The sequence below is a fragment of the Tyto alba genome, unplaced genomic scaffold, assembly GCF_018691265.1.
Source record: "Tyto alba isolate M040663 unplaced genomic scaffold, T.alba_DEE_v4.0 Super-Scaffold_38, whole genome shotgun sequence".
NCBI lineage: Eukaryota > Metazoa > Chordata > Aves > Strigiformes > Tytonidae > Tyto > Tyto alba.
Window position 1 is genome coordinate 8,122,009 of NW_024881313.1, and position 27,889 is coordinate 8,149,897.

Here is a 27,889-nt window from a genome sequence, read left to right on the forward strand (position 1 = left end):
GTTTTGCAGGTACAATATACATATTAACAACAGGCTGCTCAGAGAGGTTGTGGAGTTCCATGCTTGGAAATATTCAAAACACAACTGGATACAGCGCTGAGGAAGCTGCTGTAGCTGGCCTTGCTCTGTGCAGGGGGCTGGACAAGGCCACCTCCAGAGGTGCCAGCCTCTGTGAGCCTGTCGCTGTGAACAGCAAACTGTTTGCTGGGGCTCAACGTGCTGCAGCATGAGTGGCTGAGCTTCTAAAAAAAAAAAAAAAAAAAAAAAAAAAAAGAATACAAAACCAGGGCCACTCTTTCTCACAACAACGGCAAGGTTTCTTTGCTGCACTACTCTGCACCATCAGTCAGCCGCCCACCCTGTAGATGGCCCTGCCCAGCACCACTGTTTGCTGGGGCCTCCAGGAGCCTCCCACGCTGGTGGCCACGAGCTGTGGGGTCAGTCAAAACCAGCAGGACCGAGGAAGCTTCAGACATCACCAGCTATGGCATGGCCATTTGCTTGTTTGCTGGTTGGTTTGTTTTGCTGTAGAATGCTCATGATATGGTCATAAAGTGCAGCAAAATCTAATGATAGCAATACTTAAATATTTATAGGTTTTTTCACTATTTTTCTTTTCGGTCACATAGAAAGTGTCTTTTCCAAGAGAACAAACAGTGGAAATTTGTGTAGCATGTAGAGCAAATCATGAGGTGTCAACTGCCCTCAGATCCTGATCATAGAAGGAATTTTGTTTTACTGAAGTACCTTCCTGACTCTGGTCTCTGACCTCTGAGCACTTCAGCAGATGACATCCAGGCAATTACAGCCGAAACTCTCAAACAAAACCAGTAAATATTGTACTGCTACTTCCTTTCAATATGTGCCAGGGCACAGAAGGCAAGACATTAATGACATTGCAAGCTTCCAGTATAATCTTTTTATGCTATGTGTAACGTTTTACTGAAGTCTTAGCTTTCTGCTCTACTAACAAAATGAAAACATGTGAGGAGGTATAACCTCATGATAACATTAGAATAGAGGGCCGGTAAAAAATTGTCAGCTGAAATTTCAGTTTCAGGACTATAATGATGCTTATACTACCATGACTTCCATTCATCTCTGAAAAGTGTTACCAAATGCTGCCTGACAAAGACATGTTACTTACTGATGACAATCAGTACTTATTGCTAATCTGAAAAAACAATGGCCAAATGAAAGTGGATTATATTCTTTCCCCATTTACCTTCCTCTGTTTCACTAGAGGTTCAAAAAGTCTATTTATAATACAAAATAATTTACAGCTGGTGGATCTGAACTTGCACTTCATACCCAGGCCAATGAGCTTCCAGAAGATAAATCTGTTTTCTCACTCAGAGAAAACAACGGGTGAAATTTTGGTCCATCAAAAGCTAATGTAAAAGTCACATTGACTTCTCTGGAGCTAGGATTTCATCCAATATATAGCTGTAGCTCTGTTTTAATCTATGATCAATAGAAATGTGATGGTCTTACTTGTAGCCACTGAATATCCTCACAACATGGGAAATACATTAGTTGCATATTTCATAGTCTTGGTACAGAATACTTAGTTTGCAAATTGTGGTGCATAGCTCATACCTAGTGGAAACTGCTTTAGGTTGAGGACTCAGAGCCTTCCTCCCTAAAAAATACACGTATTGGTTCCAAATATGGACTCTGAGAGCTTAGGTGGAAAATTTTTGTTTTGTAGACAATAATCTTGTGCCTTGATCAGTTCTCCTCATTTGGGAGCTTCCTGGTGGAGAAAAAAGCACTCATATGAATATTCATAGAAAACCTAGCTGAAATGGATTGTAGATCTTATCAAAGGGAAAAATTGCTGGTTTATCTCAAATGAAAACATGAAAATATGTGTTTTGGCAGTATTTATCCAGTTGTGAAAAGATGGCTTTTTAATTTTTTCTTTTTTTTTTTTTTTTTTTTCGCAGCCTGAAGCAATCTATAACACTATAAATCCTATTGATAATAAATTTAAAATAGAGATTTTTCTTTCTAAATCCCCAAAATATTGTTTAAAAATGAGTAACTAAAAATCATCACTGTCTTATAGCATGTCCCCAAGTGGGGATTTTCTGCTGTTTCTTAATGCTCTTCCTTTACTACTCTGCTACAATCCAATCTATCAGCTGGCATGCTTAAGAAATTAACTGAAGACAGGAAATCATTTTGTTTATAGAAATTATGAGTTAGACATCTAGAAGTGCTATGAAACAACAGATAGTGAGGTGATCATGTTAAAAATATTTTAACATTTTGCAAGGGTCAAGTTTCATATAAGAAGTGGTGTTTTCCTTGGGGAACTTTAGCTGGACCAAATCACTCAAATTGTTTGAAGTTCTCTCTGAGATCCTTGTGCTTGTCTACACTGCTAATCTCCTGTCTACTTTGATGTTTCACCATGACTAAGCTATATGAGGTCCCTGAGCATTTTTTAGATGAGTCTGAATGCTAATAAAAGATGAGAATGTAAAATGATGCTTTCAACTGGTAACTTGTTCAGAAAATGTGCTGACAGTATAAGTGGACACAATATACAGTATTGGTGTATTTATACAAGTCTTACCTAAGACTGCCTTTTTCCAAGTCAGAGGCATGAGTAGCCTGTGTAATTCTGTTGTATGTCCCCATGATGTTTGTCCATGTTATTTTATAAACATCTTTCAAAGACATCCAAAAATAAATTCAGAATGTTTCAGTTTAACTGTGAAAGCTTATAAACTGTGTAATGCATGTCAAAATGCAGGTCAAATTCTGCATCTGAGTAGGAGAGAAATGGAAAGGATGTTAATATGCTTATTTAATGCTTCTGCTCAGATATTAACCAGGACCCATTTTGGAAGCACACTGTTGCCTACTGAGGTGAAAGATAGAGAAAGCTCTATTGCAGACATCTCTTTACCAGTTTATCACATCTGTAAATCTATGGGAAAAAAAAAGCAGAGAAAAAACACGTGAAACATTAGGGGCTTCATCCCCTCTCAGTGGGGCACATGAAGTCAAACAAGCTCCATTGATATAATGTTGTGAAGAGATGAGGGAGAGGTGAGATCTCCTAGTTCCACATAAAGGACCTGTGACTGACTGCCTTTTCATAGATGTGACTGGTCAGAAAGATGACACTTGTGCAGGCCAAACCCTGTTACCAGCACTGCTACCTGCTTGATACTTACTCATTTTGTCACATGCAGCTCTGAAGAAAGCACTCAAGAAATCTGGTTTTCTGGACTGTGAGACATTATGACAGAGAATAGGGAGCCTTCCTTAAGGTTTGGCTCCCAGGAAAATGTGTTAAAAGATGGTGCATTGATTTAGCAGAAGGAAAAAATGTCAGTTAAAGTTACCACTTGACCATCAACAACACAACATAGAAAAAATGTGCTGCTTGAGAACTCTGAGTATATATTTTGAAATACAACAAATACTTTCTGAAAGATAACACAGATGTTATGAATTATCACTTATATCATTTTAGCACTGAATAATTCCAGTCATCAGTTGGGACCTCACTGCTCCACACACGTGCACTGACAAGGGAGATCCCCTGTCCCAGGTTCCAGCTAGCTTGTAATCCATAGTTTTAAAGAAGTGTTATGAAGAAAAGGAAGAGAATACAGTTATGAAAACATTTCATGATTATCTCCCACTTTGTCTCTGATGACAGTTCTGGGCTGACACTCTTGTCAAAGGGATGGCATTAGATTGGGTATCCTTGGTTATGACACTAGCATTAGTCCAAAGTAAAATAAGGATAAGCCAGCTGATTGCTATAGTTCTGATTGACTGTTAGTGGTAAAATTAGTAAGTTCAGAATTATTTCTGAAAGCAACCTATGACCAACTGGCTCACAGTATTTCCAGCTGCTGCTCCAAGATATTTTTAATTGGCTTTTCCACTGTGTTTCAAAGTGTTAAGCTATCTGTTACGATTTATTGGCAGCTTTTAAAAGTACTCCACATACATAGGCAAAGCTTACAGCATAAATTAGTATTTCTTATGCATTTACTCTGCTGTTTAAATGGTACAATCTTTATGTCAGCCAGACTATTTATGAAGTACCTTGCTCAAAATGGTTTAGGGATAATAGCTTATATTCCTATGTCATGAGTTAAGGACTTAAAAACTGACTGAAACAACAACTAGTCTCTTTAGTTCTTTAGACTGCAGACATGGTGATCTCATGGTCTTCCCCATGAAGCAGAAGGTTTGAATATCTGGATAAGAGATAAAATATTTGAAAAGTTGAACTAAACATAGGGGAAGAAATCAGGAAGATAAGGTATAAATTTAACATCTGGACTCCTCGTTTGGAATAAGGCTTTCTGATGCAGCAGTGGATAGAGTAATCTTTCCTGGAACTGCTGGTAGCAGGAGTGCCAAGAGGCAATTCCCCTGTGTTTAATTTTTTAGTATAGCCATTCATTATTAAAAAACACACGCTGATCGATTGCCTAAAATTAAGTGTGAAGACTCAAATCCAGAGCATCTAAGCAGGAGCACTCATTTGCACATCAAATAGGAGACTTGCAAAACGGCTGTTGGGGCAGTGGGGTCCTCCTGGAGCTCAGCATCAGCACGGCTTTGCAGCGCAGGCTTAGGTCGGGCTGAGCCTTGCCCTGGGCTGCCCTGGGCTGGAGCTGCAGTGGCTTCATCTCACCGTTAGAGTTCACCTGAGAGCAAGGATGGCTCCAGCTGCAGATAGGGCATGAGTTCCGTGGTTAACATTTCTTTGCCCAAATTCTCACCTGGTTTTGGGGCGGAGGTTGTTTGCATTTTAGGAGCGCTTTTGTTGTTTGGGTTTTTCTGGGGTTTTGTTTGGTTTTTGTTTTGGTTTTTTTTTTTGTGTTTGTTGGTTTTTTTTTTGTTGTTGTTGTTGTTGTTGTTCTGTTTTGTTTTTAGGGGAGGGGCCCCTCTTGGTGGGATGAGATAGATTTTGGGGCATTTATGCAAAACTGCTTCAGTATAGTCAAAAATCTTTCCAATCTTGCCCAAACGTACGTATCTCTGAGCCAAACCTCCACTGAGCAGACACAAGGAGGAGTGCAAGTCGTTGTTTCCAAAGCTTATTCCAGAAAGGATGGGATAATTGCATGTTCTTTCTAAACTGCAGCAATATATTTTTCAACTCTAATATTTTGATTTATTCTACAGCATTCGAAATGGTTATGTTGCAGCACTCTTGCCACAGTGCCCAGTTACTTTATCATCACCTAAGGCTCAACAATTCAGTTGTGTTCATTCATTTTGCACTTGATCCCTCTCACATGCCTGTTTAAACACAGTTAGAACTGCACCAATGACCCAAGGATCATAGGAAACAAAATATTATGGACCATTCTATTCCCTGCCATTTATCTATACATAGACCAAAGATTTTACAAGCAAAAGTGCAAGTTTTCATGTGTTTTGCTTCTGCAAAGTACAAGTTCTTTAACAAGAGCAGAATTGCATGTTCTTGCATTCTCAGCAAAACATGGAAGAGACATTTAGTCCAGGACAAACTTTCATTTTACTTTTATTTTGTGTATTTCTGCACCTCTGTCTGCCTAATCCCTACCGTCCGTCCCCAGCACTGTCTAAGAAATACAAGAATTTTGTTACAAAAAATTAAAAGGGTTCAATATCTGCACTGCTAAAGAACAGAAAGAGAAATCTGAGTCATCATCGGCATGTCAGACTTGTAAAATAGGGCAAAAGTGCTCAGAGGATGGGATGAAATAGTCATGTCTGAAGAGGAAGAACAAGGCTTTCAACTAATTGGGTTTGCCTTGGTGGAGTTAGTCATGCCATACAGCCACTCCTGGAGATATTCACCCACACTTTGCCTGTGTGCTGAGCTCTGCTCCTGTCCTGGAGTGCTGTTGCATCTACTGGAGTGTGAACAGCAGGACTGGTACCAGAGATCTTGCTGACTCGGGACTGGGTATCCACCAGGGACCATAAGCAGTCAAAGAGGGAAGAGAAACTCTTCCAGGCCACAGCTATTTTCAGCCCAGAGAATTTTTGTGAGGACCATTCCGTTTGAGTTTTTGGAATCCCTCTGTGCATCCAAGTGATCTAAACCTTACAAAGACATCTGAGATCCTTGTTGCTTGTGGATACAGCAGTAAAATAGAATTCAAATTCCAATGTCAATGTTAAGACAATGTCTTCCTTAAAAATTCTGCTGGGGTAAAATCAAGTCAATACAACTGTAGAAAACACAGTTTAAAGGTACCTTTGAAGGTCATGTACTTCATTCTCCTATCTTAGAGCAACTGTCTGGAATCCAGTGCTCATTCTGACAGCAGTCTGCAGCCATAGTTCTACTGAAATATCAGATGAGCATGGTTTCCAAATCTTATTGCATTAAATAATAAATATAAGTCTGTACAAAAACTCAAAAATAATTATGATGTGAAAAAAAGAATGTTTGAAAAACTGGAACAAGTTCTTAATTTTCTATATTTGAGAGCAGTAACACTAGAACATCATCTAAATATGACATCTGTGGATGCTGGCCATTGTTGGGATTCTTGTGAAATAATCTAATCCCTTAACATCATAAATAAAAAGTAATCATAATGGTGGTAAGATGAATAGATATTTACTGTGGGAAGCAATAAATAAACTGGCTACTGGCATTCCTTTATGACATCTGGCTTTCTATGCCCACCCTTATGTTAGCTACATGGATATTCATCTTCAACATTTCTAGGTATTCATCCTCCAAACTTTTTGATATTCATCCAGTTTGGTTTTCATTTTAATTATAGTGGATCAAATTTCTCTTCATCAGCTACATTTGGCTCCTTAATAACAGTGGTCGATCAAACTAATATTTGAGGCTACACTCTGCATCGTGGCTCCAACAACCACCTTTTGTGCCCTCCTCACTGGCCTGCTTACAATGCTGAAGACTCCAACCTAACCTTGGCCTACCAGCTGTCTCCAGTACAGTAACATCTCAGAGGCATTGTGATGCTTTGCTTGGCAAGATCATATGGCCCTCACAAAGGTTTATAGGAGCACTCCTTGAAAAGCATCCTCCTGTCTTACTTCCTGTGGTGGTGGGAGTGTGGACCAATCTAAAACAGCCTTCATTTTAACAGGTTAAAATGGGCTGAAGAAAGAGAAGGAGGTCATCTTCTTGGCTGATGTAATCTGTCCATCATCTGAGGGGCTTGTAATGAAGTGTGGTGAATTCACCTTTTCAAGAATATTTGTAATTTATAATTGCTTAGTTATGTTGTCACCTAGAAAAAAATGGAATCTTTCTCACATTAGTGTTAGATGATCACGATATTAAAAGGAAGGTATATATAGTGTATTTCTCCTTTCCACCACTGAAACTTTGATTGCATACAGTGTACTTATATGTATGTCCTTCTATCAAATAATTTTTTCTATTATATTAAATTCAAAGCCATTAATATTTATTAAAAAAAACATCAACGTAGTGTGTGTTTTTAAATTAGACATGCTTCCAACACATCTTCCATGCTTCATCATGGTGCTGATAAATAATTTAAGACAAATATTACTAACACTTTGATTTTTGTTACACAAACACTTCACTTGTTTAGAATTTATAACATTTTATAAAGTGTTTGTCTGCCTAACATATTGAGCTCTTTTATTCTTCCAGCTTGTGGCCGTCTCTGCTTTTAAACAAATTACATTTCTGAATGAAGCTTCATTTGTTTTGTCATTGTATTATTCTGTCTGAAGCTTAAACTAAGCAAAGGGATCTCTGCTTTTCCATGCACATTTTACCTCTGACTCTTTCAGTCATGTTGAGGTTTTCTGGAAGCCTTCCATAATTACAGTTTCATAATATACCAAGTGTGGTAACAATCTGTCTGTAGGCTGTCGAAACACCTCTTAAACCCTTTGAAACTGGTACATTTGTGATTCTTCATCTCTGTTCATCTGGAGGGAAGAAACAAGAGGGAGATTACCATTTAGTGGAATGGGCTTCCTTTATGTTCTTGTGGATGCATCTGTCCACAGCACAAAAGGCTCATGAATGTGGGTGACCTGTGCCTACCTTTGGATTCCTGCAAAGTTATGTTGGCTGCATTGTCAAAGGTTTAAAAACAGTCAACAGTGTGTATATAAAATCACTATGGCACTTCACAAGATACAGCAAAGTGGGATAAAATAGGGTTGAGTTGGATAAATATGATGGTAAAATGCCTACTACCACAGAGAAAAGCAATAATACTTTTTGTCTGAGGTAACTGTATAGTGCATTTATCATCTTAGTGTATAAGTGCTGCCAAGAAGAGCAGCCTTGCTGACAGAGTAGACTGCAGCAACAGTTTATAGAGCATCTCGGTGTCCCTCATGTAAGGGGACAATGGCATGATCAAGCAGGGCTCAGTCACAGCCCTGTGTTTCCTTAATTCAGTCGGCTCCAAGACTGAAGTTGATCGTATTGAAAATACGCTTAGTACTCATAACAATAATAGTTATTTATGTGTGTTTCTATAGCCCACACAAACCTTCTACTTCTCAAAGAAAGAAAGACCTCAATCATATTATATGACCATATTCATCAGTCTTTTTTTTCTCTTTTTGAGATAGATCATTTCCTTCAGATCCAATTGCCAAAAAAAATCTGCAGACATACAGCAGAACTGTTGCTGTTTTAAATCTCCTGTATTTTTTCAACTGCTAAATGTAAGACTTTATGCTTTAGATTTTCATACAGAAAATATACAAGAGCTTTGTGGAAAATGTGTCGGGCATTCAATAAAGTATGCTATGCCAAAAGTATGGTATGTTTCTTCAGTTAGTTTTCCTCAGGGATTTTATTTGTGTTGCTCCTGGGTTGTATTAGTGTTGCTTTGTTAAAATATTTCCTTTTCCACTGTCATTTGACCATTTGTAGAGATGCTTCTTATTGGCTAACATCTTTTTTTATTATCACCTTCACTTGAAGGTCCCATTCCAGCTAACATAATAATAGGATATAGTGTCAGGAGATTCATAAACCATAAGACCACTAATTCTAACACACTGCAGGCAAGTTATATGTATACCAACATAAAACAGAGTGACATGCAGTATTACAAAAGGTGTCACAGAACTGGGGAATGTGTATATCACGCTATTCACTAATTGTCCAGATATGACAAAAATCATCTTGGGAGATGTATATGTAGTATGGAAAACCAACTTAAAGCACCGTCAGAAATAAATCCTGGCCTCAATGCAATTGTTTAATTTAACATTCTGAAGATGTGATATCATTTTTACCTAACTGTAAAAGAGCGAGCTTTGAAGTAAGACTTCAGAAAATACTGAGTCATTTCCTGATTCAAATATAAATTGACTTCCAAAGTTGTCATTGCCTAAATCAGCTCTGGGTGCCACTAATCTGCAAGAGAAACTCCTTATTTTAATAGATTCACAGTGGAAACAGACACAGCTATAGGAGCAAAGTATTTATTTTCCATCATAATATTTTTCAAGATCTTTGACATCAAAGAAAGAAAGTGTTAATGCATTTTTGGTGGAGTTGCCTTGACACAGTGCAAATTTCTTTACACAAGCTTAATCATTTGGAGTAACGTATAAATTTTTACTTAACAATAATAATACTACTTTGCCATTTTATAATACCTTTTGCTTAATAAACACAAGACACTTTACACACACAATATATACACAGAATGGCTTACACATATTGAAAGATGATGTTTTTATTCTACTCCTTAGGATCTTCTCCATTTTAAGGGAGGAAAAAATAGACATGCAAGAGCAGCTCTACGACACTATCTTCTCCTGTGGAAGTGTGATGCTACTTGCTGAATAAGTATAAAATATTGACAGAAGACAAAGATGGAAACTTTCCTGCACCATGACATTCTCAAAAACCTTGTTTAATGTTAACAGAAGTCATTAAAAAGAATGTGTTGAGGCTGTGATTGTCTGGGCAAATGTACTTGAATACACTTATTCATAAAGTATTTTTTGACCTCAATAACAGTCTGAACACCAATTCTACCAAGCTTATGACACTTTGGCTAAAGCAAGCACTTGTCCTATTTCATCAGCATTCCTTACTCAGTCTAATAAATGCAACAGTCCCTATTGTCTTATTGTCAGCCCTCCTCTTTCTTTGTCCTTTGTTTTATTTTTTTTTTTTTATTTTATTTTCTGAAATATCTACTGAATTAACTAGCTTAGGCCTTGGAATTCCCCAAAACAGCTGAAGGAGTATGCTAGGGAAGAAGCACAACACAGCTGGGCTGCCCTTACACTCTTCCCTATGTTTCTGCCCTTGGCTGCTGTCAGAAGCAGGATACTGCTTGGGATGAACCTTTGCTCTGCCCACAAATGGTTATTTTTAAGAATTGTTCGGCTACTAAACTGGCAGTATTCTTAATTCACTGTGCCTATCTCTGTGCTATTTACTATCTGAAGGTAAACATATGTACAATTATTTTCAGAGAAGTGTGGACAACTTCCATGACTTTTTCTTCAGTCTCATAAAATGTGGTGTTTACACTAACTCCAGTATCTTGAATCAGATTATGTGAGAGTTTTGGCCTGAATTTAAAAGAAGAAAATAAACTTATTGCTCACAAGACTATGAAGGAAAGCCTGAAGTTAGGGATCTCTAGGATTCAGAAATGGAACTCAAGTCACGAGAATAGCCTGTATTTCTTAGTATTTTCAAATTCTTCTATGTTTTTCAGTCAATCTTATGATTTTGGCAATCTCATTTATTGGACTGATTTAAAATACAGAAAGACCAAAACACTGTCTGGAGCTCCAGATGGCAGATTTTCACTGACTCAGTTGGTATTTGCTCATTTTTGGTAAGATCTCTGGATCAAGGGTTCCCAAACTGTAGAGGCTTGTGGGGCTACAGTAAGTGATCCAGTGTTAACACTCAAGCAACAATTTAAGCAGATTTTTCAATGAAATTCTCGACAGTATATCTGCTCAGTGTGACATGACAAACCAGGTACTTTGAAAACTAGAACTTCAGATATTTTAAGCCACTCCTTATGCTTGCTGTTGACAACAACTGGCAGAAGGCTTACAGTATTATCGTAAAACTGTACTACATTCTATGGTACAATCTCTTTTTAGGGTTTGCTCTAACATCTTTCATCATAGTAAAATCCCTGATTCCTGTCTCATGCAGTTTGCCAGGTTATATATAAATAGCATCTTCCCATAGAGATCAGGAATTTACAGCACTGTGCTCTGCCTTATCTCTTAGGATAGCAAAAAGAAAAGGGGAAAAAGGCAGGAAATAAAAACCCAATTATATGCTGATTTGCTAATGTTATTTTTCAGATTAAATGCCACTTTCTGTTACAAAAACTGTAGCAGTTGAAGCTGTCAGTTTTCTGAATGCTTTCACATGAAGCCCTGTCATAGCAGACAGAACGCTGGATAGTCAGGCTCCTTAGGGGGCCAGAAAAACTTTGACAGAGGTTTAACAGCCCTTGAAATTATATCCCCAAACCTTGAAAAGCCTGCTGGTTCAGTGGGAAAAGACATAAGCTGACCAAGTTATAAATAAACTCTTTTATCACAGGCAATGGTGTCTTGGTGACTTCAAAGGCCAAGCAAGAAGACTGATTTCTCTGAAGTCCCATAGACAGTAAGAACTTTATTGTGCTGGACAGGCAAATCCTGGTCCAGGGCTGCAATCTGATAATACTAAACTTTTTTCTTTATTTCCCCTTTCTTGTCCTGTTTTGATATCATCATCTGAATTTCTGGTAAACTGAGATCAGAAAACTTTCAATCTACATTTGATGTCAAATCGAGACGTGTGTATTTAACACTTTGATTTCCTGTGCAGACTTTCTCTAATCTTGGAGCCAACACTATAAACATTTTAAATGTAATGAAAAACAAATCTACAATTTCATACAGAGTTACTCACTGTCACCACTCCTTCTGCAGGTGAAAATTAAAGGATGTTCCTGAGTGCACTGTAAACTTTGTCTTTTCCCATATGTTTCAATATAGATCAGTGTTGAATATTAAAGAAAACAAAAGACTGAATTATATCTTAACACTAGGTCTAAAATAAAAAAAAAGTTCTTCAAATATAGATAGAGATAGAGATCCTGGACCCCTTATTTTAAATATTGCCTAATATGTGATCCAAGCAGGATGAAAACTGGAGTGCTTCAGAGTGACAGGATATCGGAAGACCCAAAACCACATAACTTTTTACAAATCTTAGCCCTAACAGTGTATTGCTCATGCTAAAAATGTGCCAACATGGACATCTGACTTTTAAAAGATATATATTTTTTTTTCTTTCCAGAGAGATTCTCCTACTAGTCATAAGCAACCTGTTCATGAGACACAAGAGTAAGAATGGGAAAAGTCCATCCAGTTCCAATGTGCATATACGTTGCCTTGTTTGGGGAGGAATTGGTGCTTGGTAACTAGGTGGGGAGGGGACACATGAACAGATAAAGTAGGACAAACAGGGCAGCATCAGCACTTGAAGTGAGTTGCACTGTAGTTAGTAATGCACATGTGTTTTTGACATAAGCATCTAAACAGAATGGGAGCGTCCCAGCCTTCTTCCTCCCTTCTTCCCTCAGAACCAAAAGTAGAACTACTGGGATAAGGAAATGCCCATATTTTTATCAGCCTGTTTCAGAGCAAACCTTATCTTTAAGTTCATTTGTGAACTTATCTCTATTACACATTGCAAAATTCATTTGTGTAAGGACTGCACGCAACTTGTTTCACTTACACTATTCAAACAAAAATACTGTATATTTCTCTCTGTATGCAAGGAAAATCATGTCAGACACAGATACACAAAGGAAACACTGAAGCACAGAATATTGTCATTGGCAAAGTCAAGGAAAGAAGTTGACCAGCTGCCAATATTTAAGGAGAACCAGCGGAAGGGGCATTACTCCAAAGGACACATGCCTTAAAGTTCAGAGATGCAACAATCTTTCATGTTGGACAAAGACAAAGAAGAAATGTTCCACCTGTTTCATGTGCCAAAGAAGCAGCCTCAATTTTAGATTTTTTTTTTTTGTATCCTGATGGTAGATAAGTATTAAAGGGGTTAGGTAGCATGATATTTTCTTTAGAAAACATCCTTGCCAACTGAGAAAGACCTAGAAGAACAGAAGTCTTCTAGCAGAAGGTAGCTCAGTGACAGGCTTCCATGCACTACCTAAAACTACATGCTAACTTCTATACTTTTTATTTAAAAGATATGTTGCTTTTACTATTGTATCTCTTTATGCTTCTGATGTTTTAATTTTCTGCATATGGCATCACAAAGTGTCACAGGGAAGGATTACCCTAAACTGGGATATCACAACCCAATTGTGTCATTAGTACCATACAACTGTGCAGGAGAATTTGTTTTAAAACAGAGCTGTTAAACTGTTAAAAAGCAACCAGTGAATTTAATTTTTTTTTTTGAGACACATTAAAAAGTGATGATTTTCTGAAAATCTAGCCCCTCATATTGGATGACCAGAAGCACCAATTACTTCTACCAATAAGAATCAAATTTATTGAACTATGAATATGGTGTCTAGAGAATGTCTCACTAGTGGTAAAATTAATACCTGAGGTCTGCATCAGTATGATGTATTAGTTTATTCACAGTGCAAACCATCTGGTTGCAAAATTCTGTGTATTAACTTTTTCGAAATAGGTTCTTTTTAAATTTTGTGTGCAGCGTTTTGATGGAGGAAAAAATAAATACATCAAGAATTTCTTTGAACTCTTTTCTCTTCCTGTTCTCTTCTTGACAAGGATATCTCATGATTGTCCTTTTGTCATTCCATCACCATCTTGACAATTCCTGCACCACAGTGCATCTTTGCTCCTTTCATCACCCTGCTAACTTTCTGTTTTTCTTCCAGATATAGTGACTTATTTTTCCTCACACCCCCTCAAAGATCACACAAGTCAAAGTCTGTTTGGGATCAGTTTATTACATTTCTCAGCCACATTGCTGTAGATGAACATAGCTGATCTGTGTGTGACCATGTTCAGGATATGGACTCTGACCATGCATCATCCATCATGTGTTCCTGCTGTTGAACATGATATTCCCTGGTTAGACCACAGACATTAAATTACTCAAAGATAGCTCAGGAACAGCCCATAAGACGTTATTTCATGGAGTCAGTCAACAGATGATAGTATCCTAAACTTGATCACTAGGCAGTTACCATAAATATATATTTAGAGGGTATTACAGGAATATTATCTTTATTCAAAGATTGTTGGGATTAATTTCATTTCTGGTTTCTCAACTCCTACCCTACTATATACTAAGTCCTTTTCATGCTACCCTAACATACTTTGGCTCTTGCTTTGGCGACCATGGAACATAGTGTTTTGCAATTTTAATATTGTTATAACCCTCAGCCTAGTATTCTGAAGCGACCTTTCCTTACCTTTCATAACTGACTACTTGATATACATATGTATATATACAAATATATAAACATATTTAATTGCCAATAAATTAATATTTTCTTCTAAAATATACATTCATGGCAATCACATTTCATTATTCTGTTGGTATTCCTTAATATTATACTAATTTAATCTCAATGTAAGCACAGAATCTGTAATAAAATACAAACAAAAAACTACCCTGCCTCTCCCCAAAATGTCCTGAATTACTATGCTAAAGTTTCAAATTCTCCTTCTCAGATTATAAATCCTCCTTCAGCACTGAAGAAGTAGCTTGTGTATAAAGACATATTTTTGCTATTTCAAGGCCTTATGTTGAACTCCTGCTGACTACCTCCTTGTCCTATGTATTCAATGTATATTAAGGGAGATGAAAAAAAAAAAAAACAAAGTACTTTTAAAATTCACCTGTGCACCTTCATGCTTTTCTTTCAGTGAAAATGATACTTCACTGTCTTATCTCTTTTCAACCCAATTTTATATCCTGGCTAACAGTCCCATATAAGGCTACTACCTAGTACTGTTCTACATTTTTCTACGTGTTTGTCTTGAACTTAGAACATAGCATGTGATACCTTTAACACTTTTAATGCCATTAATGTCTCCTTATATCATCCTACAAAGATCTGAAAATTTAATCAACTCTTTATAATTATTAATTTAAAAAGCCTGTCCTGAGTTATCAATGCAAGCATCTATCTGTAAATAAGGAAAATGCTTTAGTGTGAGATTATCAGTCTTCACATTATTCTATGGCAATGACTGGCTTTCCTACTCTCAAACTTATTCTTCTGAGACTTTTATTTGAAAATCATTAGTTCAGTGTTCAGTGTTGAACCAGACAAACTGGTAATATCATCAAAGGTGGTAATGAACAAACTGCCCAAAGAATACTATGAAAGTGCTGCAGTGGTATTTTTATTAGTCGGGAGTTTCAAAAAAAAGGCAGCAAATTTAGTTATTTAACCCATTAATGTATGTTTGTCTTGTGGATTCTGACTGCCACCTTAATCTCTATGTCACTGGGAACAGAAACAAATAATAGTTACTCTAAATGTCATTGGTACATTATCTAAAGCAAATTAAATTTTTAGTTTGATATCTGGTCCTGAACCAACTGGCTTCCTTCAGATTTTACCATGCCCCTTAGTGAAAATGTTGCTGTGATCCACAAACTGAATCTGGAATTAGATCTAGTTAGATCCTTGTCCAGACTCTGGAGGTCTTCCATTGACTTTTATGGACTCTGTAATAGGCAGTTGATCATGTTAGTATTAAGCTGTATTGGAACCAGAATTTTCCTGCTGCAGGTACATTTTGTCTGCAGATTTACCTTTAGGTTAGCTATTTCTAAATAATATCATATTATAAAAATTATATAATAATAAATCATTGTGAAGCCTAGAAACGAAAAGGACCACAGAGGAGCCCACAGTCAGGTTTCTGACACAGTAGTAGCTTCCTTCCTTCCTCTGCCCATCCTTCACTAGCACTGTAGCTGCCAGCTCTTTGTCACCAAGATGGTCACACAGGGAAGGATGTTTGGAGACACAGGAAATTCAGAACTCAGAATAAACTGGGGGTACAGTCCAAATGCATTGATTAACCCTGACTTGTCCTTTGATAACTACTTGTTCTTCAGCACAAAGTGCCTGGAGGTTGTTAGCACTATCTATTGAGAATGGTCCCTGGTCCATATTAACTTCTAGACTGGAAGCTAGGGCATGTTCAGGTTGGCACTCAAGTAACATGCATCTGACTTGGACTGAAATGTTAGTTTTGTTTTCCTGGCAAATCCTGCAAGAGAAAGCAAGTGTTGATTTGTCCCAAAGTAGAAGGCTTCAACCTGGCACAGAGAGATACTGCTTTATTCTGCTAGCTTGAGCCAGAATGCGTACAGCTTGGCTTTGTTGTAACCTGTTGACAAATCAATAGCAAAGAATAGCATAAGTCTTAAGAGGAGGTCTTCTGGCCTTAAGGAGACCTTGGAGAAACAGTAAGCAGCCTTGCCTCTGATCTGCTGAGTGACCATGGGCAAGTTGCTTTGCTGCTATGTGTATCAGTTTCTTGTCTTTCAACTAAGTGTTGTAATGATGTCTACAGCACCCTGCTTATAAAGTGCTTTAAGATTTATTTGTAAAAGTGCTACAGAAAAGGAATGTGTTATTCATCATCCCTGTTTCATTGTTAAATTAGACTATATTAAATTTATGGATATATTATTTTATTATATCCCCAGTGCTACAGAGGTCTATCAAATCAGGGAATAAAATACTAATGTATTTTCAATACAACTCATGAACCTTTGGTCCATGCACAGGAAGAAAGGAGGAAAAAGCGGAATTCCTAAAACTGAGTTGACATGGATACATAGCAAGATCTCACTTCATGGGCTGTCACCCTGTGTCGAAAGCTGTAAAGAGATGAGGGACCAAGTGCAGGGCTTGTGCTCCACAGGTTCCTGGCAGCAGTTGGTTTACAGGCTTTGATGGCCCACAGACAACTGTGTAGAGGAATTAATATGATGAAGAAATTATTTCACTCCCTGGCAGTCTTACTTAGACTATGTCACTCTGCTGTGAACTGGAAATGGAGAGTCTAGTATACAGTGTTATCTTTCAAATCATGGGTTGTCAAAGACACTGGGAGCGTTTTTTTCATGGCACAGTTTCTATCTATCATGAATACTTGCAAGATCTGTAACTTTCACATGCTTTGACTTTTCTATCCTTGCTGTGTTAGCTACCCCTGCCCTCGCATAAAAGGGTGGGGGAGAAGAGGGAGGGTCTAGACCCAGAGAGTTTAAACAACATGTCCAAAGCCACAAAATAGGTGTGGCAGAATGAGATCTGAATGTGTCTCCTGAGGGCGAAGCGAGGGCATTAATCATCAGCTTTCTTAACCTCACCCACCCCTCTTGTTGTTTGTCAAATTATCTTTTTCTTCCTTTCAGTTCCTGTTTTCACTTAAATTTTGAGTTTGCTCGGACCTTCCTTGTTTGTTTCTAGAAAGCTACTTTATTGTTAGGGAAGTTCTTAAGAGACTTCACTGCACATTTTCCCCCACTCCCAAATTCTGCAGGGCCATTTTGTCTCTCAGGTCTTTTGGGAGATGGGGTGCACTGGCTGGAAGAGGGCCGAGGGCTGAGGTGGGAGTGCTCCTGGGCACGCATGCAACACTGCTTCAGGGAACACTCTGCTTCTCGGGCAATTCTTTTGATGTTTGACAATATATTTTATTCAGGGAGTCACATTTCACCTCTAATATATTTAAGTTTTGTCTGTGGTTCAAGAATCACCATTAGAGTTGTTGCTTTTTCTGTGTTTTGGTCTTGGAGACCTAACAAAGCTGCAGCCAATAAAAACTCATTTTTTCTGTCGTATGCCCAAAAAATATCATCATGTAACTAACAAATATCATATTTTGGTTACAATATCAGATGGGCAGAGCTTGTTACCTCCCAGCAGATTAACCTTTGAATCTTTACCGATTCATTAACTGTGCACATCAGTCACCAGATTTCAGTAAAATTTATTGCAATTAAGCATTGCAGTGCTGTGGAGGCTGAATAGGATTCTCCGTTATCAGTACCATTAATGGCTTTCTGAACTCTTGCCAGTTCATTCACCCCACCCAGCTTTCAATAATAAAATAATTTTGACAGAGGGCCCATGTTTCAACATTTTTAATAAAAACAAAATAAAAAAACCATCAGTAACAGAGCAGTAAAGTTTTCCCTCTCTTTCCTCTTTGCCAAAACTAACAGAAAGGAAAATGTCAGCCTGGCTTGGCTCCAGAAAAGAAGGAAATTGAATGGTCTTAGTTCTTATTCTTTGACTAGTAGCATTGTGTACATAGAAGACTTGACTCTTGGGCTCATTTTGACGGATCTGAAACACAGATAAGAATGTAGAAGACTAGATTCTGTAATTTATAGCCAATGATTCTGTTTAAGATCTTTCAGTACCACATAACAAATCAATATGATTTAGAAAATAACATGGTTTCTGCCATTGACATAAGCCATATGTGAACTGCTAAGCTACTATGTAAGCCACAGCTATAAATTTTAGTCAGTAGGAGGAGATTCTTTATGCTTTTCTGCTCAAAACTATTTAATCCATTATCAACATTCTGAATGTGTCCTTGCTAAACTGCAGTCTGATAATGTGCTGGAATGTCTCTCTTACACTAAGGGAAGATAGAAAGCTGTCTTCCACTCAGTTTTCTATGTAACTCACTCACTTGAACATTTTAATATAGGAAAAAATTGTATCTTACAATCCTGTTAATATGCTGCAGTCATGTACTGATAACAGATTAAAACCTCACTGATTATATTGCATATGATCTGTCCAAATAATAATAACAGTCAGCAAAGCAAACCCCAGTGAGTAGAAGAACTAAGTAGCTGTGGCAAGACTGACACAGCAAATAAGTGGCCAATCTTCCTTACAAATTTTGAGGTTTCAAATTCAGTCTGAACCTCTTTATGAACTTCATGCTTGCTTGTGCTTCCCTTGCGCATCTGAGATTTCTGACAGTTTGATGACATAAAATGAAAGAAAAACCATTCATATAACAAAAGTCTATACTGCCTATCTCCAGGGTAGGTTTCTTTGGGCCAGAATAGTCCCATCTGACGTGAGGCCAAATCTTCAAGTATGTCATTACACACTGAAGCAAAAGCCTGTACTTCTACGCATGATCATTTGCTCATGCAGGTTTTCAACTGATGTATGCAAACATTACAGGGAAGTGAGGTTTTTCTCTCACTGAGACCAAAGGATGAGAGAGCTATGTAAGCCTTCCCAGCAGAAGGAGAAAATGTGGGATGGGCTCCTCCGACCCAGTGTTAGACACATTCCTGGATTGCTCTACTTAGCCTCTGTGGTTATTGGTGAGAAACAGGTACCTTCAGAGAGTGATTCAGGTCTTAGTTTGCTCAATTACTACCTGGAAGCACCTCTCAGGGCAAAGAATTTCCCTGCTGAATTTTCCTCAGGTAGCTGTCTTCTGTGACGTGGGGTAAATCTGTGTCTACAAATCTCCGCATTGTTCCCCTAAACTGCAAGCATTTGAAACAGCATAACAAGTCAGTGTTTGGAGCCCAATACTTAGTGGATCCACATCATTAAATAGTGCTTGAGTCAGGAGCAGTGGAATAATCTGTTTATTTGTCCCAGAGGCACTGAGTTCCTGGACCTGTGATTGCACTTTACCTTCTGCATCTTTGTCCACCTCCTCATTGCACTGTGTTTTCATGTCAAAGAAAAATGAGGCACAACCTATTCCCCTTTCTGCCATGCCTTAGTTTCTAAAGAAAAAATTTCCACTCACATGAGATGAAGGGAGCTATGACACACTCTGCCCTGGTCTCCTGCCTGGATGAACAGTGCTCTCCAGGTCTGCAATTTAAAGGCAACCCATGCACTTTAAACTCAAAGTGTTATCAGGGCCGTGTGTTGCTTCTGATGCAGAATTCCCATAGCACCCTGTCTTGAAATAGGAGAGCCCTAGGGATGTAAGTACAAGCTAAGCCATGATTTCTTGCATCCTATCTCAGCAGTCACTCAGCCTGGTTTCTACATCCCTGATGTAGAAATCCAGCTGCATGCAGCTTTGAAAATGTGATCTGCAAATCTCTTTGTGATGTGAATAAAATAAATAACTAGCACAAATTCAGAGTGTTTCTGGTGTGTACATTTATTTTGTTTATTAAAAAATCCTGTGCTCTTGTAACAAAGCACAGTATTTGGAAGCAGATCTGGTGTAAGGAAATGAGAACATATTTCCAAAGGTGAAGGGATGCTAGGAGAGGACCTGTTATAACTCTTAAACAAGCAATACCAGAGGTTGAACATTTCTTTCTCATCACTGGTCCATTAAATAGTTTTAGGAAATGTACTGACTGGGAAAGTATTTGGTCTGGCCCTGTAAAAGTGTTACTGACCCTGGCCGTTAGCAGAATACTGGCTCTTATAGTGTGGATGTCACTTTGGCTATTAAAATATTGGTATGAGCTATTGAGTGTTAATACTGTGCAACTTCAATAGCTTGTGAAGATTAAAGGAAAATTAACGTTTGTGTCACTCCCATGGACCAGGCTTTCATGAGAAGCCATTCCAGTCACATAGCATAATCAGCTCCTGGTTTTGTACACCCAAAAGAAAAGGAGGAGAGAGATTTCAATAGATTAAGAAAATATCAATCTCTCAAAGCAATTAATTTCAGAACATCTAATGTCCTGTGAAAATGACTTACACATTTAGGAAGAGATATCAGTAAGCTTAAAGTTTCAAACAGACCTGTAGCGAGAGTTTAAAAAATGGCTAACCTGCCTAAGAACTTCGGAAAAGCTCACTAGGTGCTTGCTTATATAGGTCTAATTTCATTAATTTCATCAGAATTCAGGCACTGACCAGTTGAAGGCCTGAGCCACAGTAGATTAGTGGAATTACACCCAGACTAATAAGAAAAAGAAAAAGAAAAAAAAAAAAAAAAAAAAAAAAAGAGAGAAATAATTCTGTGCATTACAAGGCTTTATATATTAATTTTCACAATACAGCACAGAGCTAAAGAAAAGAAAAAAAAATTCTTGTGCTGATATTTTGTTTTTCTAGTTTACCTTGATGTGTCTTTGCAGCTCCTGCTCAGAACGAACACAGGAACTGCTCATGAAGACAGCGGTACTAAAAATAGTATCTTAGTCTTGGCTGGGAAATCAAGGGACAAAGAAAAAGACTCTTTCTTTCAAAAAATGGTAAAAATTCCCATTTAAATTAGTAAAGGATATACATCTTCTATAATGGTCCAGTAGATTTTCTCAAATAAAGTTTATCCACTGGACCTTTAGTTGCAAATGCAGAACACCCCCCCCCATAATGAGAGCTAGACATTCAAGCATAGACCAGTTCATATCTCAAAGATCCAGCTCCTCTAAACTGCTTGAATCTTTGTCCTCTACATGGTATTTACTACAAGTTTTGGTTCAGAGCAAAGCAGATAAATGGTTCCTCTTACTGAGCATTCCATGGTCTTTGTGTGATGTAACATCTGTCAGAAAGTCATAGATTGATGTTTCAGTTTTATGCACTACTGTGGGCTTTGGCCTCAGAACTAAAACCAAAATAAATGTGAGCATTTTTGGACCTTCTGCTAAAACTATGCTGTGCATTCCTTTAATCTTTCTTTCTAGAGACACTGTACAATAGTTTCCTTGTTTTAGACCTTCAGCATTGCTGACATTAATGCAATTATTTTTGACAAGTTGAAAATCTTCCTGTAATTGAGTTTCTATTTGACTTTAATGTTTGCCCCATTTGGAAGGCCCTGCTAACAGATTTCAAGCTGTGATAATAATATTTCCTTCCTCTATTATCAAACGTTCTAATCTGTTTTCTTTCCAGATCACCACTGCTCAAAACGGCCATAAGATATTTTTCAAAAGGTGGAAAAGGTCCTCTTTGCAAAGGCGTAGGGTTTGGGGACTTCATAAATTTTTTTTTTAACCATATATCCAAATGACTCAGTGAGTCTCAAACAAAACAAGTCAATGAGAGCGGAAGCAAAAAGTTAGAATTTTACACAATGATATTTACTTACCATCTTTCATAAAGCAGGAACATTTTTAAAAGTAGTCTCTATAATTACTATGTCATGTATTAACTGATATAGGTACAATGAAATATAAGTTTGCTGAAAGTATTTTTCTCAGCTCAGTTGTTATAAAAGCCATATAACAGTTAAATTTAAAAATCTTTCCCCCCCTAAGTTATTTTCCTTAAACTGTTTCCCTTTACTTGTATGATCTTTCTTATTTCTACACTCAAGAACACATTAAAGAAAGAAAAATTAAAGACTTCAGTCTTTACCAGTACAAATTTCCTGAACTGTCACTCACAGAAGTTATTGCCACAAACTTTCTCTTTTAAGGCACACTGACAATGAAGTTATCGTTTTGGTTTCAACATCATTTTCCTTTTTTCCTGGCAGGGTTGCTTCAAGTCATTTATTCTGAGTTTTCCATGCCAAAGCATAGCCATGTTACTCTAACAAACAGACTCTGGAGCCTTTGTGGCTATCTGATAGTTTGAGTTTAAAAGAAAAATGTTAGCCTTCAACTCTGGCTGTAACCCTCTGCTTTTGGAAAGTGCAACTAGGGAAACAGTATATAGATATTAGAGGCAAATTTGGTTTTCCCTCAACTCACTATTCCAAATGATATTTAAGGAATAAAAGATAAAGCAATTTTTTAGTAGAAATCCCTGGCAAATCAGCCAAACAAAGGGCTGTTCAATATACAAGTAGGATTGTTTTTAAGCACTACCTACTCCAAAACCTTGTTCTTGGGCTACGTCAGCTGGTGGTCACCTAGACCAGCAGATTTGACAAGGACGTATACTACCATTCAAGTTTCACCCAAGATGTGCATACCAGCACTCATTTAAAGTATTAGTCAGATTTATTATGCATTTTTCAGGGTGTATGGAAGTTGGAATCAGATGAGAGAGGCAGTAAGCTATGATCTCAGCTATTCTTTTATTGATGCAATTATTGGCAATTGCTCTGACATCCCTTCTCTGCAAAACTCAAAAATGAATCCCCTCATCACCAATGTAGACAGAGACATAACTGTAAGGACATAATTATTATGGTCGTACTCTATGGAAGAGCAGCTACCCCATGCTTAGCCCCTGTATGTTTCCTTTGCCTTGTATACAAAACATTTAATCAGAAGGGGAAAGATCCTCTTGGAAAATAGCTGGACCAGATTTCTGCCATGGGTATATAGGAGTAGCAATGAAGAACATTAAAACATAAGGCCACAATAATAATTGGGAACTGCTCTGATGGTGCTTCTGGGGACTGTGCATAATCACTTCTCTTTCTCATCTCTCTGTTTCCCTTGGTTCCTCAACATGCTGCACTGGGCTGAAGCCATACACCGAAGAGGACTGTTGCCTTTGCAGGAGTTATAGTCAATATTTCAGAACAGCCATCAACTGTCCCCATGTTGAGGAGAAATTTAGCCATGAGACTTTTGATGAAAGATGAAATTATGGTACATCACAAACCTCTTAAGCAAATGATGAAATAGTAATGCACTGTGTTTCCTTGCCATCTGGGTTTCATTAATAGATTATGTTATAGAATGTGTTTCCATTAACAAATAAGAAATGCTTATTTGTTACCCAAATTCAGTCTGGCATTATTCATGGATTCATGATCCTGCTTATCACCAGATACTCCATTTCATGCTGGTATTCATGAAAATGCCCACCAACCACCCCAGATTTCCGTGTGCGTGCCAGAAATGCACTGTTATTCATTGTTTGTCCTTTTTCTCTCATTAAAGAGGGCAATTCTTCTGATGGGGGAGCAGGAAGCATGACCCATTCCATGCTGCGAGTGGAGAGCTTGAGACTTTTCAGGTCTGAAACCCGAGCAGGGAATTGAGAAGGTGCAAACTCGCTCACAGCAAAATGAACCCTGTGTGACACAAGAATGTTGAATTTCACACAGGGCTGGTACTGGTATATTAAGTGTGTGATGAATGCAGGAGAAAAAACACACCTTGCAGTGTTGGTGTAAAAGATTTTGTAGTTGGTATTTTGTCCCATAGATCTACAGCTTATACCTTTGCTCTAATCAGTGTCTTGGTGTCACACTTATTACAAAAAAAAATCGTACGTTGAAGCTTTCTTTACCATTGAACACCAGAAATCTCAACTTATTTTTGAGCATTAATATATGTTTCTAAATATCATTTGCATTTGCCAGGAGGTTCTTCCATGTAACCAGAAATGTGCAGAAAAAGCTTTTCACAGAAGAAAAACAACTGGCAGAACTGATAGCCCCAAAGACAGCTATGCTCCCCCTTACCTGCCTTTCCTATTAATGGAATGATGTTGTCTATAATAGAACCAGATAAAATGGAATGTTTCTTGAGTAAATAAGCTTATATATAAGGATTATCTAGGTAGAAAGTTTTCAAACACCTAGCAACTTCTGGGCTGTGCTGTTAATGTATGAAGCAAGCTGCTGCAATGTACTATACTGCTCTTTGCAGTATGGCATTGTGAAGCAATTAACACTTTTTTTACATTACTGCTTTTTCTTTTGCTATTTACACATTTAACAATGCAGATTTCAGTTAATGAACTATAATGGGTATTCTGTACATGATTTTTTTAACCTGCTGTTACTATATAAATTGCCCCTCGATGTCATTAGCTTTCATTGGCACCTTCTAAAATACCCAGGCTTGAAAATTTTGTAATTTAGGATTCCCTGGAGAAGAGTCCGTCTCTGAAGAACATTTATTTTAACATTAGGAAAGATGAAAGCTACAAAGTTATTACAAGGCCTTAGCAATAGGAAATGTAACTTGTTGATTTTAAAAGACAGAACAGAAAGCTGAAATACCAAAATCTGTTGGGGAAGTCTGTTTAATGAACCATCAAGCAAAACAGAGAGAAACTCATCGAGCAGACTGGTGAGCATATTTGGCCACCAGAAATGTCATGATATGGAAATGAGCTTGTCTGAACAAATCTGTATGCTCTATTAGCTGGATGCATGAGTATAACATGAATCTAAACAGTGCCAGTATTGCTAAATAATGCAGATATTTCTGCACATTCTTCTGCATTACATGTTAGGCAATATTACACTGCATATAGGTTATAGAGATCTTAGAGAGTTTATAATCTGTACTACTCTCCATTCCCTTATTCTCCTGTGAGAGCATGCAAGACAATCTTGTCCATAGTTGCCTCATGTTTTTTTTTTTTTATTCCAGTGCCCTCATACTAGCTAACTGGTTTGTGATTTGAAATTTTGATTGCACATGAGTTAACACTGAATGATCAGTAGGGTTACAACTGTTACATCATACACAAAACAAGATAATAAATAACACAGAAAGTTTCATAAATGGAGTTTTTCTGTAGATGAAAGTGGTTTGCCATTTTTGCCAGAGTAGCACATTTTATTCTGGGTTTCTTTGTTTTTTTTTTTTTTTCTTTCCTTTTCAAATGACAACATAGGTTTAACATTTATGGGAAAGGGTGGAACTGCTCCTATTACTGAGTTTTACCACTGTATTGTGATTCATACCTGCATGTGCTGCTTTTCCTTTATAAATAGATATTTCAGTCTCTGTCTTAATCGTGTTTCATCCTCTGTGAACTGAACTTGCTGAATATGCAGATTTATAAATATGCTTGTGATAGCCTTAAATAAGCTATTATATTAGCTGTGCCATACTTTTTTACACATTTACTTACAAAACCTCTTCAGATTCATATCAAGGACTTTGGATCTGATTCAGGTCATTTTGTCCCCACTAGTAAGATGTCTTCTCTAACGTAACTGCCTAGGCTCCATCTATAGCCAGCGGAGAAGGACAACCACATGTAAGAGGTGATCTATCTCACGTAGATATCTTAGGTTATAGTTAGGTTTCAGACTTGGCATATATTGTTACATGCATAGACAGCTTTTAAGGGTCTTATGCCACTGTAGAGGTTAGAAGGTTAGAAAAGTACAAAATCAGTGGAGTCTGGATTCCACTCTTCATGATAGCCATGTGACTGCTAACTAGAATGGTTCCTTGAATTTTTAAATATTCTTCACTACCCTTCTCTGATTCTATCTGTGTGGTTGTCAGCATTCTGATTTTCTACATGACATCTAAGGTAGATAAGCAAAACTTATCTCAGAAAAGATGATGCCTTAGAAGAAATTATTCCATTTACTTCTTCCATGAAGGTCCCAAAGGGAAGCAGTGACTGACTCATGAATGTAATTTGTCGACTGGTCTCCTCTCTCACCTTGACTGTCTTGCTGGCGACCAGCTGTTCTTGCTACAAATACCAGCCTGGATGTGAGCAATTCCAAGTGTGAGTTTCTTAAAGTATTAATGATAAAGGCACTATAATAAACATCTATACTCTGAGAGTAGGCTCTAAAGACCTTCCTGCCCTTCAGTATTTACTTCTTTGTCTTAGTGTCCAGAAAATCAATGTAGCTATTTTGATTTATATGCACTGTCTCTGACCAAAAATGTTTTAAGTGTGGATGGGAATGACCTTGATCATTCCAATTAAATATATATAGATTTTTTAGACAGAAATTTAAGAAGGATTTCAAATGTTAATTTATATGAATATGATAACTTTTAACTTCAAAAATCAAAAAGGGAGGGGAGCTCTCAGTGTCAAGTTTCCCTCTTTGTTTGAAAGACCAAGTATGACTCGGAATACTTTATCTGTTCTTTGTGTATATGAGGAGACCAAGAACACAACTCATCTAGGGAAGTGATGGGAATATCTCATGTTAGACAGTGGAATGCCAACACATAGACACACACTACAAAATTGTATCATTAAATATTAATTTACATTAAATGTATTTTAAATATGCAGTGTTTATGCTGTCTCTAGTCATGTCATCACGTTACCATCATGACTATGAGTCCAAGTAGTGCTAAGGGGTTATTTTTAGTGAGCAGCTGACAATGACTCATGACCTCGGAGGGAATTCTAACAGTGGAGCACAAAGGAGGACATTGCTAATCTTCATGTGTTCCCACAGATAAACTCAACATCTTGCACAGTGATAGACTGTATACAAGGATGCCTCATACCCAGGTGTTGAGGTGGTTTTCCTGCAGAACAAAGACTGGTTAAAACACTACGCAGATCCTTAAAAATCAAAGGCCTCTGGCTTTACAAGTCCACTTTACAGCCTGATTTTGAAGTTTTTGTTTTCAATGCCAGACAGGTTCAAACAGAATGTCTGTTTTCATTTCAGCTGGGCTAATCCATACATAACATCCTTTCCCACTATTTACTAGACTGCAGCTATCAAATGAAGATATGATGTCTGTGTTTGGGTTAGTTGGTTTAAATTCTAACGACCATGATGTAATCATTATAATCAAGGAAAGCTTGTCTGTCTTTGGATTTGTGTCTCTTTGCCATAGGCCCGATGTTTCTAGTCTTGTCATTAAATTAACCACAATGCTGCCTAATTTTCAATTTGCAGCAATCTTGCTATACAGAGTTGTGTGGCCCTAATTTAAAGCTTAATTCACAGGGTTCTTTGTTCTTTTTGAACAGTTTACTAATATTTAGATAAGCAACCTAAATTGGCAGTAGATGCTTTGATAGATTGAACTTTCCCTGGGTTTTTTTGGTGGTTGTCACGAGGGTTTTTTCCAAAAGCACTCATTAACTCTCTTCGCATCCAATACAGGCAAGAGTTTGGGGAAGAGTTACTCAGGAGGGGCTTAATTTAAATCACTGCTGAAACTGTCTAAGAAAAAGTAAATGTCATGAAGCTCCTTCAGTGCCCCAGTTCCTCTGTGTATTTACCTGTGTTCAGGGAAAATTTTAGATTGTATATGTCATGCTTTTATTAGGACAAAAGATGG